Source organism: Cyanistes caeruleus, chromosome 11 (assembly GCF_971803275.1).
Source record: "Cyanistes caeruleus chromosome 11, bCyaCae1.hap1.1, whole genome shotgun sequence".
Classification (NCBI taxonomy): domain Eukaryota; kingdom Metazoa; phylum Chordata; class Aves; order Passeriformes; family Paridae; genus Cyanistes; species Cyanistes caeruleus.
The window spans coordinates 19,448,373-19,463,572 of NC_141711.1; positions in this window are offsets into that span (position 1 = coordinate 19,448,373).

The following is a 15,200-nucleotide window of genomic DNA, read 5'->3' on the forward strand; positions in this document are numbered from 1 at the left end:
GTTATTGGAGACACAGCACACACACCAATAGAGATTGAGGTGGCTCCCATGACAATCACGGGAGACCTAACACACCTCACTCTCTTAGCTAGGTGCCCCCAACCCCCTTTCTATATAGACAAAGGGCAGGTAATAGCCCAGGTAATCCCTGTTCCAACAGAAGTCCCAGTAGATGACAAAGCACCGGGAGTTTACTGGGCAGAAGTAGTGGGTGAAAACAAGCCAATTATAGGATGCAATTTAACACATAAATCAGAACATCTCCATGTAGAAGGGTTAATTGACACTGGGGCAGATGTGACCATCATACCGGAAAAGGTGTGGCCCTCACACTGGGAACTACAACCAGTGGCAGGAAAAATACAAGGTGTTGGAGGGATGAAACTGGCAAAAATTGCTAGAGATATCGTCCAGATCGAAGGTCCGGATGGTAGGATTGCTAGTGTCCGACCTTTTGTAATTGACTACAAGTGCCCCCTGTGGGGGAGAGATACCATGTTGGAGTGGGGGGTAAAACTCACTATTCCTGAGACACCTCAGGATTTTTGATAGAGGCCACTGTACAGCGTCCTGTCCAAAAATTATCTTGGCTAGATAATGATCCAATTTGGGTGAACCAGTGGCCTCTCAGCAAACAAAAACTTAGGGCGCTAGAAAAATTAGTGGAAGAAGAATTGGCTAAGGGACACATAGTAGAAACAAACAACCCTTGGAATTCCCCGGTGTTTGTAATAAAAAAGCCAGGGAAAGATAAATGGCGTCTCCTTCAAGATTTAAGAGAAATAAACAAAAAAATACAAGACATGGGATCTCTCCAACCAGGAATGCCCTCCCCAACCATGCTACCACAAGATTGGCTACTAGCAGTACTGGATATTAAAGATTGCTTTTTTCAAATTCCCCTGCATCCAGAGGATGCACCAAGGTTTGCCTTTTCCATTCCTACCATTAACAGGGAAGCCCCAATGAAACGGTACCACTGGACAGTATTACCTCAGAGGATGAAAGCCAGCCCCTTCATCTGCCAGTGGTATGTGGGGTCATTGCTGTCCTCAGTGCGTGCTGAAAAGAGAGAGGCTATCATTTTGCATTATATGGACGATATTTTAATATGCTGTCCCAATAACAACATACTGAAAGACACCCTTGACCTAGTGGTTAAAGTTTTAACCTCTGCTGGATTCCAATTGCAGGAAGACAAAGTTCAGAGGATGCCACCTTGGAAATATCTGGGCCTGCAAATTACAGCACGGACTGTTGTTCCACAAAAATTGGAAATTATTGGTAATCCTAAAACTCTAGCAGATCTTCATTCTCTATGTGGGTCACTAAACTGGGTCAGACCCTGGCTAGGTCTCACCAATGAAGACCTGGGCCCCCTACTCAATTTATTAAAAGGGGAGAGAGAGTTACTGTCTCCCAGAGTGCTAACTCCAGAAGCGAAAACTGTAATTGAAAAGGCACAAAAGGCCTTGACAGAAAGACAGGCACACCGCTTCAAACCTGAGCTGCCTTTCAAATTTATTGTCCTGGGAAAATTGCCACACCTACATGGGTTAATATTCCAATGGGCTGAAGGGCAGAGAAACCCACTCTTAATAATAGAATGGGTCTTCCTCTCCCATCAAAGACCCAAGACTATTACCAAGCCACAAGAGCTGATGGCTCAGCTGATTCAAAAGGCCAGGGTAAGGCTGCGGGAACTGGCAGGTTGTGACTTTATGTGTATTCACCTCCCAGTCAGGCTCTCTGGAGAAGGGAAAAACTCCCCTGAGAGACTGACCAAAGAGATGTTTGAGCATCTGCTGCAGAGCAATGCTAACCTCCAGTTAGCTCTGGACAGCTATAGTGGGCAAATTTCAGTTCATGCACCATCACACAAATTGTTTCATGAGGAATTCCATCTCATTCCTCGTGAGAAAAGGAGCCGGAGGCCACTCAAAGCTCTCACAGTGTTCACTGATGCATCTGGGACATCTCACAAGTCGGTGATGACTTGGAGAAATCCACAGACTCAGCTTTGGGAAGCTGATGTTGAGTTTGTAGAGGGGTCACCCCAGATAGCTGAACTAGCTGCGGTCGTGAGAGCCTTTGAAAAATTTTCAGAACCGATTAATTTAGTTACTGACTCAGCCTACGTAGCAGGAGTGGTGTCCAGAGCGGAACAGGCAGTTCTCAAGGACATTGAGAACGAACATCTCTTTAGATTGCTTTCAAAACTGATTTACTTAGTCTCGAATAGAGAACAACCTTTCTATGTGATGCATATAAGGGCGCACACCCCATTGCCAGGTGAAATCGCTGAGGGGAACCGGAAGGCTGATTCCCTTGCTGCCCCAGCCGAAAAGGTATGTCTCCCTGATGTGTTTCAGCAGGCAAAAATAAGTCACCAGCAATATCATCAAAATGTGCCAGGACTGATTCGTCAGTTCCAGCTGACACGGAATCAGGCCAAAGCCATCGTGGCTACCTGTCCCAATTGTCAGCTCCAGGCAGTGCCATCATTAGGCATCGGAGTTAATCCCAGAGGCCTTAAGAGCTGTGAAGTGTGGCAAACAGATATCACTCACATTCCCAGTTTTGGTCGCCTGAAGTATGTACATGTGAGTATTGATACATACTCAGGAGCGGTGTATGCCTCTGCTCATGCAGGAGAAAAGTCTGTGCATGCTAAACAACACTTAGTACAGGCCTTTTCTGTATTGGGAATCCCTAAAGAAATTAAAACAGATAATGGCCCAGCGTATAAATCCAAGGAGTTCCTGGAATTTGTCCAGCAGTGGGGAGTGGAACATAAAACTGGCATCCCCCACTCCCCCACAGGTCAGGCTGTAATCGAGTGTACACACCAGACGCTCAAACAAGTCCTAGCCAGGCAAGGTAGCGAGACAGTGTGGATGTCTCCACAACAGAAACTATGTAAAGCTCTGTTCACCATTAACTTCCTAAACTGCTCATTTGAAAACATGAATCCTCCTGTAACTCGGCATTTTAACAGTGGTGATCAGTTTAAATTGTCACAGCATCCACCGGTGTTAATCAGGGACCCTGAAACTTGGCAAACCAAGGGTCCCTATGAACTTGTCACCTGGGGGCGTGGCTACGCGTGTGTATCCACCCCTTCAGGCCCCCGATGGATCCCTCAGAAATGGGTAAAACCTTTTATTCCAAAGAATCCAGCACCAGCAAGAAGAGAAGAGAAGCAAGTGGCTGTTGCTTCCAAAAGAAGACGCCGCTGAAGAGAGCAAGAAGAAACCTCTCTAGTCTCTGACCTGCATACTTTGGCTGCAAATATGTTAAAAAAAATTTGTTTCCTTTTTTCTTGAAATAACCTACCTCTTATTCAAATCCATGTTTCTCATTTTTGTATAACAGAAAAGGGTGAGGTGTTGTAGAGCATCTAGAAATCTTGGTACCTCCCAAGGGTAAAACTCACCTCTGGTTTGTGTAATGTTAGTTCCTACCTGAAAACCTTCTTTCCCTCCCCCCCCTTCCCATTGGCTGTGATCTTCCTGCATCCCCTAATCACCCCTGCCCCCTGGTATAAGAGATAAGACCCAGGGCATTTCGCTCTCTCTCTTGCCCCGGATGGACGACAGACAATAAACCCGGGATTATTCCAGCAAGTTTGAGCCTCCTGTGTCTAGATACTTTGAGTCCGTGTTGTATCCACTCCAGGACCCCCTCCCGCCGCCTGTGCCCAGAGACGAGCAGGCTCCACGGGGGGTGGGACAGAGGGGTCCCATCGGGGAGCTGGATAGCAACAATTTATGTCAGACAAAAATGCAGATTAAGGACCCTCGCAAGCCAGCTCAGTGGCTGATTCCAGCAGCTAATACTAAATGGGTTTGTAACACCTTAGGAGTAACCCCATGTGTTTCTATAACAGCCTTTAATGAAACCTACGAATTTTGCATACAGGTTATAATAGTTCCCAGGATTATTTATCATTCTGAAGAATATGTGTATACACAATACCAAAACCCAGAACATCATTTGGTGAAGCGAGAACCCCTCATGGCACTAACAGTAGCCGTATTGCTAGGCATAGGAGGAGCTGGACTAGGAACAGGTATAGCATCCTTAGCGAATCAACACCAGGGGTTCAGAGAGCTTAGAATTTCAGAAGATGAGGATTTAAGAAGAATCGATAAATCTATAGAAGACCTCACAGACTCCCTAGACTCGCTAGCTGAGGTGGCCTTGCAAAATAGAAGGGGATTAAATCTATTATTTTTACAGCAAGGGGGCCTATGTGCTGCGATCAGGGAAGAATGCTGTGTATATGTAAACAAAAGTGGGGTAGGAAGAGAAACTATGGCCAAATTACGGGAAGGACTGGAAAAGAGAAAGAGAGAACAAGAAATGCAACAAAGTTGGTACGAATCCTGGTTTAACTATTCTCCCTGGTTAACAACTCTGCTATCTACCATAGCGGGACCGCTAATTTGACTAATTTTAGGACTTAGTTTTGGCCCTTGCATTTTCAAAAAAATCATTAGCATCATGAAAAGCAAGTTAGAAGCAGCTCACCTTATGTTAATACAAGCTAAATATGAAACCTTAAATGGGGAAGAGACAGAAGATTATTTAGAACTAAGTAAAAGAGAACTACAAAGATTTAGCGAACAAAAGTAAGGCATAGAAAAAGGGGGGGATTGTGATAAGCAGAGACCCTTTTGTTCGCCTAAACATATAGATACGATGCTTTGCAAAACTATGCTTTGTGGAATCAGGATGAGGTTGAAGGTTGCCACTGACGCTTGCATAAATCACTAACGGCCTTGCGAGCTTTCTTGAATTCCAGAAAGTCACCAAAGATAAGCCTTAACAGAAAACAGTGAAGAAAGGTCAAAAGGATAAGACTGAGGAAGACCTATGATCTTCATCCCGCGACCACCAGAAGGCAGAAAAAAGACCCCCTAGCAACCGGAGACACATGCGCAGAGACGCCAGAGAAAGGACACGTAACCCGGAAGCCGGGTTAAAAGGGGGAGTACGGAAACCAGCGGTGCGGCAGTTGCGTGGAGCGGAAATTCTCCTGCTCCCCTGTCGCCCAGCACTGATCTATTGCTTATTGCTTGCTTGCTGTGATTAATAAAACTCTTCTCTGATTGAACCATATCACTCTCTTGAGGGAATTCATAACAATCAGCAGTTGTTGTTTAATGCACAGTGGCAAGCTTATTGTCAAGAAAGTGTAAATGTGCAAAGACAGGCAGGTGATTCACTGCATGAGCTAACTTTGGAAGAACTTACAGGATTAGGAGCATATAGTCAAGTGGAAGCACAAGCTATTCTGGGGCTAGACAAGTTGAGAGAAGGGATGCGGTTAGTGCAAGCTGCATTTGATCGGATTAAGGAGCCAGGAGGTTATTCCATCTTATATGGGTATTAAACAAGGGCCAGATGAGCCATTTGGAGCATTTATTGATAAAGCGGCTGCAGCTATAGAGCGGGCAGGTGTTCCTGAATATATGAGGGGAGCATTATTAAAACCATGTGCCTTACAAAGTTGTAATGCAGCAACCAGGTCAGTTTTAATTCCCTAAATGCTACCTGGACTATTGAAGAGGCATTAGAAAGGATGTCTAATATACCGGTGGGCTCACAGGCAATGTTAGTCCAGGCAATTAAAGAACTAGGGCAAGGGTTAGAAAGCAGGCTGCAGCTACTCAGAGTCAGGTTTTAGCAGCTCTTGCACCCCTACAAGCGGCTACAACCAACAATGGCAGGATTCCAGCCTCCCGACTCAAACGTTTTTGCTGTGGCAACCTTCGACATATTTGGAAGGAATGTACTGTGCCATCTGTTTGGGGCAATCAGTGTCGGTCCAATACCCACGCTGATAATGTCTGCCGCCGGCGATCGGGAAGTGGGAAGGCCAGCGCGAGGAGCCGCCGCGCCAGGACACAAATAGCAGCTGCCGGAACATCAGTGCTTCAACTTCCCTCCAGCCTGCCACAGCAGGGAGCCTCGGCCTGGACCTGGCAGCCTCAGTGACTGTGGATTTATTGACATCCAGCCCTACAAGATTCCCTCGGGAATTATTGGACCAGTGATAATAAATGGAAAAGCTGTGGGTGCAATAGTGTTGGGACATTCATCTGCTAGTCTAATGGGACTGTTTATTTTACCTGGAGTAATTGATGTGGACTATTCTGGTGAAATATATATCATGGCATATACGCTGGCACCACCAGCCAGAATTGATAAGGGACAGCGAATTGCACAATTGGTGCCACTACCGCAATATACCCATCAGTTGACACCATTGAAAAATCAATGACAGGGTACAGGTGGATTTGGTTCTACAGGAGGACTTACATTACATACTCTGGACTTAAACACTTGACCCGAGCAAACAGTTGTTCTCAATTATAACGGAGAATCCCATCAATTAGAAGGGTTATTGGATACTGGAGCGGACTCAAGCATTGTTGCTCCACAGTATTGGCCCCAGGAATGGCCTTTGTTGCCTAGTACGGTTACTGTTACAGGGGTTAGAGGCTTAACTTTAGTGAAAAAGTCTCCACAAATCCAAATTCAATTAGATGGGAAGGTCATCAGTTCTGTTTTGTCAATTGTCCCATTATCAGACAAGGTTCAATGTCTAATAGGGAGAGATATTTTGTCACAATTTGGTGTTATCTTGACCAGTAAGCAACCTTTAGAAGAGAGGCCATTGTCTGGACTTTCCCACTCCCACTTAAATGGATAATTCAGGAACCAGTATGGGTTGAACAGTGGCTTTTAAAAAGGGAAAGCCTGCAATAAGCTCATCAATTAGTGCTGGAACAATATCAACAAGGACATTTAAAGTTGTCAACAAGTCCTTGGAATACCCTTATTTTTGTTATAAAAAAGAAGTCTGGGAAATATCGACTTACGTGCAGTAAATGAACAAATGAAGCCAATGGGGGTGCTACAACCCGGTTTGCCCAAGCCTGCAATGTTGCCAAAAGATTGGCCCTTGTTAATAATTGATGTAAAGGACTGTTTTTTCACTATCCCACTGCATGAACAGGATACTTGCAGATTTGCTTTTACCTTGCCTTCATTAAATCGAGCAGAACCAGACATGAGATTTGAATGGACAGTTTTACCACAAGGTATGCGTAATTCTCCTACCTTGTGCCAGCTTGATGTTGATAATGCTTTGCAGCCACTACGTGTTCAGTGGCCTACAACTATTATTTATCATTATATGGACCATATTCTTTTTGCTCAGTCGCAACCTTTTGCAGATAAACAAGTTAAAGACATTCAAACACAACTACTTCAGAATGGACTGCTTGTTGCACCTGAGAAAATACAGCTGTCGTCCCCATGGAAATATCTCGGGTGCACTTTAACTGAGCAGTATGTTGCCCCTCAGAAACTGTCATTAAACATGTCACTTCATACTGTTCATGATGCTCAGCGATTGCTAGGAGATTTACAATGGCTTAAACCTGTTGTGGGTATTCCTAATGAGCTTTTACAATCCTTACGACCTTTGTTAAAGGGTACTGATCCTACAGCACCTATACAGGTCACCAGTGAACAACAAGAAGCTCTCAATAAAATAATGGACTGTATCCAGACAGGTGTTGTTCGTAGCTGAGATCCAGACTTGGACATTAACCTTACTGTATGGTTTGGACCTCAACATCTCATCGGCGCCTTAACGCAACAACAGAAGAAAACAGGGGAGATATGGGTGTTGCTATATTTTATATATTAGTAAAGGCCTGTATGCACAAACCAGCCTTTGAAATAAGTCGTGATATTAAGGGCTAAAATCCTTGAAACTTGCCTGCAGAAGAGAGAGTAAAGCAAAACAATATCCTTGTGTACAAGGATAAGAATGTAAACCTGTGTGTGTTAGCCAATAGTAGCTTGCTCTGCCCGCAAACCCTGTAGAACCCTATAAAAGGTGTGTTAATAATAGAAATAAACGGCATTCACAATTACTTCTGTGAAGACTGGTGAACAGCTCGGGGGTCTTTCAACATCTGGCGCTCCGACCAAGGACACCCCTGCGGGCAGAGGGGCTTTGGAGTCAGCGGAGTGGATCTGGGCATTAGACGTCGCGGGCTTGGATAGGCACCGGATAGGCAGCCTGAGTGCGGTGAAACGCTGAGCGGTAGGACGTGGAAAGTCAGGCTGCTGGGGGGGGCCCAGGAAGGCAAGGGCGTGGTAGAAGGGTCGCAACCTTCCCCCTTGCAGGTGGCCGTCAGCATGGAGGCAGAGTTTGCGGCGGCAGATAAACTGCTTCTCTGCATCCTCGTTAAACGAGGCGAAGCAGCCCAGGAAAAGGACCTGGATATGCTCATTATATGGGCTAATTGTCATGGGCATTTGCAGTGCTCACACCGCTTTTTGCGGTGCAAGAATGGACTGGTATGTCGGCTCTGATATGGGAAATGGCAATTACAGAAAAGAGCAAGGACACTGCGTCTCTCGGTTGAACTTGGCAGATTGTAATTAATACCTTAAAAGACAGAAAAGCGAGATATGCTGAGGTTGTGAGCCCCGTAATTCTACCTGTGTCACAGCGGCAGATGCCTTTACCTCCCACTGCTGGACAAGCACTCCTATCTATGCTGCCCATGGAGAGAGGGAGGGAGAGTCAAAGAGAAAAAAAAAAAAAAAAAAAAAAAAAAAAAAAAAAAAAAAAAAGTTCCACAGCGATCGCTGAAACAACGAACAGAATCTGTTCAGTTATGGCAGGATGTGATACATCCAGAAATATTTGCTTCATTTTTGGAGTCACTTTTAGCATTACAATCTTATTAAAGTTCCATCTTTACCACCCTGGAAGAAAAGAAGCCAAATTTAGATTGGTTTCCACCCGAACCAGGGGGACATGGGGGAGCACAGAGGTGGGCTCTGTGAGAACAAAGGCACCCTGGGGGCAGAAGCAGCGCAAGAAAAGTTCCAAGGCCACGCTGATAAGCTGCAATGATCGCTGTTGTTAGCACCTGGCCTGAGAGACTTTTCGTGTAACATCGCCTGCTTTTGTAAAATCGTGCCCTTTTTTCCTCTATCGGCAAACAACACGAGAGATTGAGAGAAAAAACTGCATTTGTTAAAGTTAACTTTGTGAGGTTTTTCTTTCCCTTTCTCTGCGTTTTCCTCGCTGCAAGAGTATGTAGAGAATGTGAAGGAAGATAAGAGCAGAGCTGCAGCAGCAGCAGAGTGGGCAGCTCACCCCCCCTGCTCCCTCTCTAAGAAGAAGCACCCAGATAATACCCAGTTTGTTAAAAAGTCATAATTTATTGGGTTTTCAAAATGTTTTTATATGCCATTGTAGAGTTAATTTTGTGTTTTAAGTAATTATGAGTTTATGCAATTGCAGTTTTTAGGATTTCACTAGAGAAGCTAGATGACATAGAATTGTGATATATTTGTTACATTCTTATAATCTTTATAGTGAATTCATGTTACTGTTATATTGTGTTTAAAAAGTATATATCAAACTTTTAGTTGCCTTTTTGTACTAACAGAATAATATTAAGTTATGATTTTATTTAATATAGATTAAGTGTTAATAGAATTAAGGATAGTTAAGTTTTATAATGTTTAGGCTTGAATGTTTTTAAGTTAATTTTTCTAACTTAGATATTCTTTTAAGGTTAAGTTTGTTATTTCCTTTTATCATATATAATTATTGTTAGGTTTAAATATTGTTTAATTTAAATTGTTTTGTGTTTTATGGGAGACACTTGTTTAAACTGCAAAGTATAGTTATTTTCCTAGAGATATGAAGACAGCCACAACTGAAACAGCAGTGATGGAACACTGGTGAACACCTGCTTGTGGATAGAAGGGAATGCAGTCTGTGACACCCTTGACTTCATCAGGAGTTCTATTGGTTGTTGCAATCTCTGCAGTTTTGTTTGTTATAGCTTTCTTATTTTTCAGTGTTTCCAGAATTTTAAGAAGATGTATCATTGCTGAGGATCAGCTGCCATAGGAGAGGCTTCAGATTAAATCAACTGCTGCATGGTTTAATTGGTCTGGTACCTGAGGCTTCTGATCATTTGATTTGTACAAATGTATTTTAACAGTTTGCTGTGCTGTGAGCATCTCATAGCTGCTACTATTGAGAACCTTGTTCTAGAAATATGTTAAGAGGCATCTTTCCAGTTTAAAGCCAGGCCCTGGCCAAGCCTTGACTTTACCTGGAGGGAATGTTTGCCATCAGATCCAGATGTTTTCTGTCCCAAATCAGTATTTGAGTCACTTTTTGACTCAGCAATTTGACCCTGTTGATATGACAGCTGGATCAGTTTTGAAGTGGGCTTGGAGAATCATTTCCGGAGGTGATTACCCAATCCTTCACTGATTGTTTTGTTTCTGTTTGCTTGCTAACTATGGGATGCTAGTGCAGTGTTTTAGTAATTAATAGTAGTTTTATATTACATATGTTATTAATAATGTTTATGATTTAATTGATTTTTAACTGGTATAAGTTCTTATTAATTGTGTATATGGTTTTGTGTTGCTGTTGATGTTTATAACAGAAGTACATCTCATTTTATTTTTTTTTAAGAAAACAGGGGAAATGGATGCCCTAAAAACATTTGATTAGTGTAATTCATTAACTTCAAGGAGAGAAGTGCCTGTGTTTTGTTGGCAGGTTCAAAAAGGTCACCTGTCCATCTGACCAGACTGTCTGTCTCTGAACACATGAGATCCAGTGAACAGAGAAGTCATCACACGGCCTTGGTACTCCAGACATGGATCAGAAGTGGACCTGTCAGGACACAGTTGTGTCTGAACACTACACAGACAGTTGCCAACAGAACTTTTATGTCATTACTATGATGTTATGTCTCTACCAATTTTTCAGGTATCCTTTGTTTTAAGATTTAGAAGGATCTGAAGAACAACCTTGAACATCAAAACCCTCAGTCACCCATCAGCTGCCAGCTGACATCACGGGAGCAGTGAACGTTCCAGGACTGAATCGTGTTAGAGAAATTCTGTAGAAGATCTAAGAAAAGTGTAGAGACTCCATTTAACTGTATATAAAGCAAATTGTAGTTGTGTGTTTACCCTTTTAGCAAATTGCTTTCACGCTTAGACTACATATATACCAAAGCACGTGTGTTAAAAGTAGTTATATAATAGGTTAAGATAAAGAGTTTAGCCTGTGTAGTAATTGTTATGTTAGTATAAAGTATAAGTATTCCCCCTTCAAGAGCTAGTGTAAGCATCTTTGAAGGTTCATTTAACGATTGGCGTTTTAGCTGTAAGTTTGCAAATATGGTGTCATTTGCATGGAACAAACTGCTTATGGTAATTGTGTTGTGTATAGTCCCAACCAACTGTCTGCTAACTAACATCCAAAAGAGGCAGAACATGTGGGTCACTGGCACATTGAACTGGCCAAAAGTCAATGTGTCTAAGCCTAGCCACACCTGGAGATCCTTTCGCACCTGTCTCGTAGGAGTCCCTGAATGGGATCCTCCAGCATTTAAAGATTTAATTAGTAATGAGACTCAACTGAATCGATTGGCAATGTTGCAAGAGTGCAATTGCACTGTTGGCTTCACATTAAGACAACCTGAAGCCTGTTGGCAAGCAAAAAATTACCAACGTTCTCAATGTTACAACCCTCAGAAGAATTAGATTTGTTAAGTTCCACCAATACCTCAGGTGGATGGATAATGTTTGAACCCCCGACAAAAAGTCATTCCAACAAAGTAATGTAGCTCTGAGCTGCAGTCAACCCTATAGCTGATCTCGTTACTACCATAGAAAGTAAAGCCTTTGTTCGTGGTGCAATCTCACAGGACAATTACCAAAGCGATTACCTAGTTCCATGTTCCTAATCTGTGGGGATAGGGCATGGAATGGGATTCCTGCTAGTCCACATAGAAGACCCTGTTATCTTGGGAAACATAACCTTGTTCCACCCAAGCTAACACCAATTGTTGAATATAGCTAGCAAAATGAAGAACATCAAACAGTCAAAGCGAAGCCTGAATGAATTAAAGTTTAGCCACCCTAAAAAGGCTCGCTTGTTGGACTAAGGAAGGATTGAACTTAACATCCACAATGTTAAGTGAGCTTTCAGCCAATGTGAGTAGTGTACATCATGCAGTATTATGAAATCGAGCTGCAATGGACCTTTTGCTCTTGGCACAGGGACGTGGTTGTGGGGAGCTTGAAGGCATGTGCTGCTTGGATCTTACTGATCATTCAGCTTCCATCCATAAGCAACTACAACAGCTACAAGATGGGTTACATGCCCTGGAGGAAGATAGTGACCCCACTGGAAGCTGGTTCGCCAGCTGGGGCAACACCGGATGGTTGAGGTCTCTTGTGCTAGAAGGGGGACGGACTTTACTTATAGTGTTAATTGGGATGACAGCCTAAGTTGTGTGTTATCTTATCCAAAGCCTGGTTTGTGCAAAAAGAGAAAGGGGGAATTGTTGCTATATTTTATATATTAGTAAAGGCCTGTATGCACAAACCAGCCTTTGAAATAAGTCGTGATATTAAGGGCTAAAATCCTTGAAACTTGCCTGCAGAAGAGAGAGTAAAGCAAAACAATATCCTTGTGTACAAGGATAAGAATGTAAACCTGTGTGTGTTAGCCAATAGTAGCTTGCTCTGCCCGCAAACCCTGTAGAACCCTATAAAAGGTGTGTTAATAATAGAAATAAACGGCATTCACAATTACTTCTGTGAAGAATGGTGAACAGCTCGGGGGTCTTTCAACATATGGGTATTAGAGTGGTTGTTGCCACCACTACTACAGAGACATACTTTAATTCAAAAAATTGAAATTTTAGCAAATTGGATAAAACAAGGGCGGAAGCGATTGTGGCAAATTATGGGTGCAGATCCAGCTGAAATTCAGATAGCAATAAAAAAGGACACTTTAGATTGGTATTTAATTCACAGTTCGACACTGCAAGAAGCATTGCTTGACAACAGCAGTGTGGGCAGTACTGAGGAAGTGCCTCAAATACTACTACGATGGATAGGCCAGCAGAATTGGATTGAGAAGCCCAAACGATCATTTGTGCCAACAGCAGGGGCATCAAGTGTGTTCACTGATGCTGGAAAGAAATCTCGTACAGCTGCTGCTATATGGCAAGATTCACAAGGACAATGGAACCATCATCCTATTCCAGCTCAAAAGGAGGATACATTACAAATTCTGGAATTAGTCGCTGTTGTTTGGCTTTTGGTGCAGTTTAAGGGTCCTGTTAATGTGGTAACTGATTCTTTATACGTTGCAGGAGTGAGTGACTGTACTGAAAATGCAGACATAAAGGAAGTAAGAAACCTTTGTTTATATGAACTGTTTTTGCAACTTCAAAGAGCAGTAAAATTGAGGATGGCTGCCTTTGCTATTATCCATATTCGTAGCCACAAATGGCATGTGGGTTTAGGAGAATGAAATGCTAGGGCAGACCGATTGGTTTCACTGTCCCAAAATAGCCCTGTCCCATCACAGATATTAGCTAGAGAAGCTCATGCTAGATTGCTTGATGGCTATTATGCCATCTTTCACCAAAATGCAAAAGGTCTCCATTGGGAGTTTCCGATACCATTAGAGGAGGCTCGGGCTATTGTCAAAGCATGTCCTATTTGTAGTTTTCATACTCAAGGCAGTGGATTGGGTCTTGGGGTAAACCCTAGAGGATTACAGGCTAATGAGTTGTGGCAAATGGATATTACTCATGTTGCAGAGTTTGGGAGAGTTAAATATGTACATGTCACCGTCGATACTTATAGTCATTACATCTGGGCTACAGCTCAATCTGGCGAGAAAGCACGGAATGTTGAGCGACATTTAGTAAATTGTTTTGCAGTCATGGGAGTTCTACGTTCTATTAAAACAGGCAATGGACCTGCTTATTGTAGTAGTAGAATTAAGCAGGTGATGCAATCATGGGGAATCAAACACATAACAGGGATTCCACATTCCCCCACAAGTCAGGCAATAGTAGAACGAGCAAATGGTACCTTAAAACAATATCCAAATAAATGTAGGGAGATCAAAGATCCACAAGAACAATTATTACGCTGTTTATTTGTTTTAAATTTTCTGTGTATTGTTGGAAACAGTGATTTGCCTGCAGCAGTACATCATAGTGCACGTGAAGCAGAGAAAACTCAAAGTCCAATATGGGTTCGCTATAAAGATCCAAAAACAGGTCTGTGGGGAGGTCCCAGCAAGGTACTGTATTGGGGACTGTCATGGAGTTACGTTACCTTTAAGGGAGTTGGAGTTGCTGGGAAGTGCTTGGAGTCTTTTCTCCTGACCAATTATCGGTCATTGCTGGGAATTGACAGCAGTTTAGGCCATTGAAAAGTGGGATCAACTTGTGAACCCTACCTTAAAATGTAAAAGCAGAGCTCTCTGGGTTCTCTTTGTTTCCTGGCTGTGGAGGGTGGCGGAGCCCCAGGCCTCCCGTCCCTGCCCAGGCCATGCGGCTGGGCGGGGATGGGGCCGGGCCTGCCCCGTCTCCCGGCCGGGAGATGGGGGGGCCCAGGGAAGGTTTTCCTCGGGCCCGGGCCGGGCCGAGCCGATCTCTGGCTCGGCTGCAGGTTTTGCTGTAACTAATTCACTAGAAACTGCCCAGTGAAGAAAGAGAGAGGCCCTGGACTTGCAGCGGGTTGGAACAGCGACTACACGCTCCAGAGCAGCCATGAGGAACTTTCCATCACAGACGGCTCCAGCTCCTGTTCGGCAGAGATCTCCAAACCATCTACAAAAGCCTGGGCAAGATGTTAACTCTTTCATTACCCAGATGAGACTTGCGGATTAATCTTTTTATCCAGAGAGAGAGAGAGAGAAAGATCAACATGAAAAGAGACTTTATAAACTACCAGTGACAAGAAAGAAAAGAAGCTTCAAGAAAGGTAGAGAATTAAGAAGATGCTTTAATTAAGCTGAAATATCTCCCTGTTAAAACTATGGAGATGGACAATGAAGTCCTGAAAAGAACTCCTTTAATTCATGATATAAGATCTAGAGAGGAATAGTGTTCAAAGTGTAAATTTGAGTAAAGAGTAATTATAGTATAGTGAAGTGCTGGGAGATTAAAAGCCTTGAGAGGCAATGAGAAAACTGTTGAGAGATTTAAAGCCTTGAGAGGCAATGAGAAAACTGTTTTCTGGTGAAGCTCACAGAAACAGATGAAGAAGACTTTTTTTGCCTTTGAATAACATATCCTTAAAAATGCTAT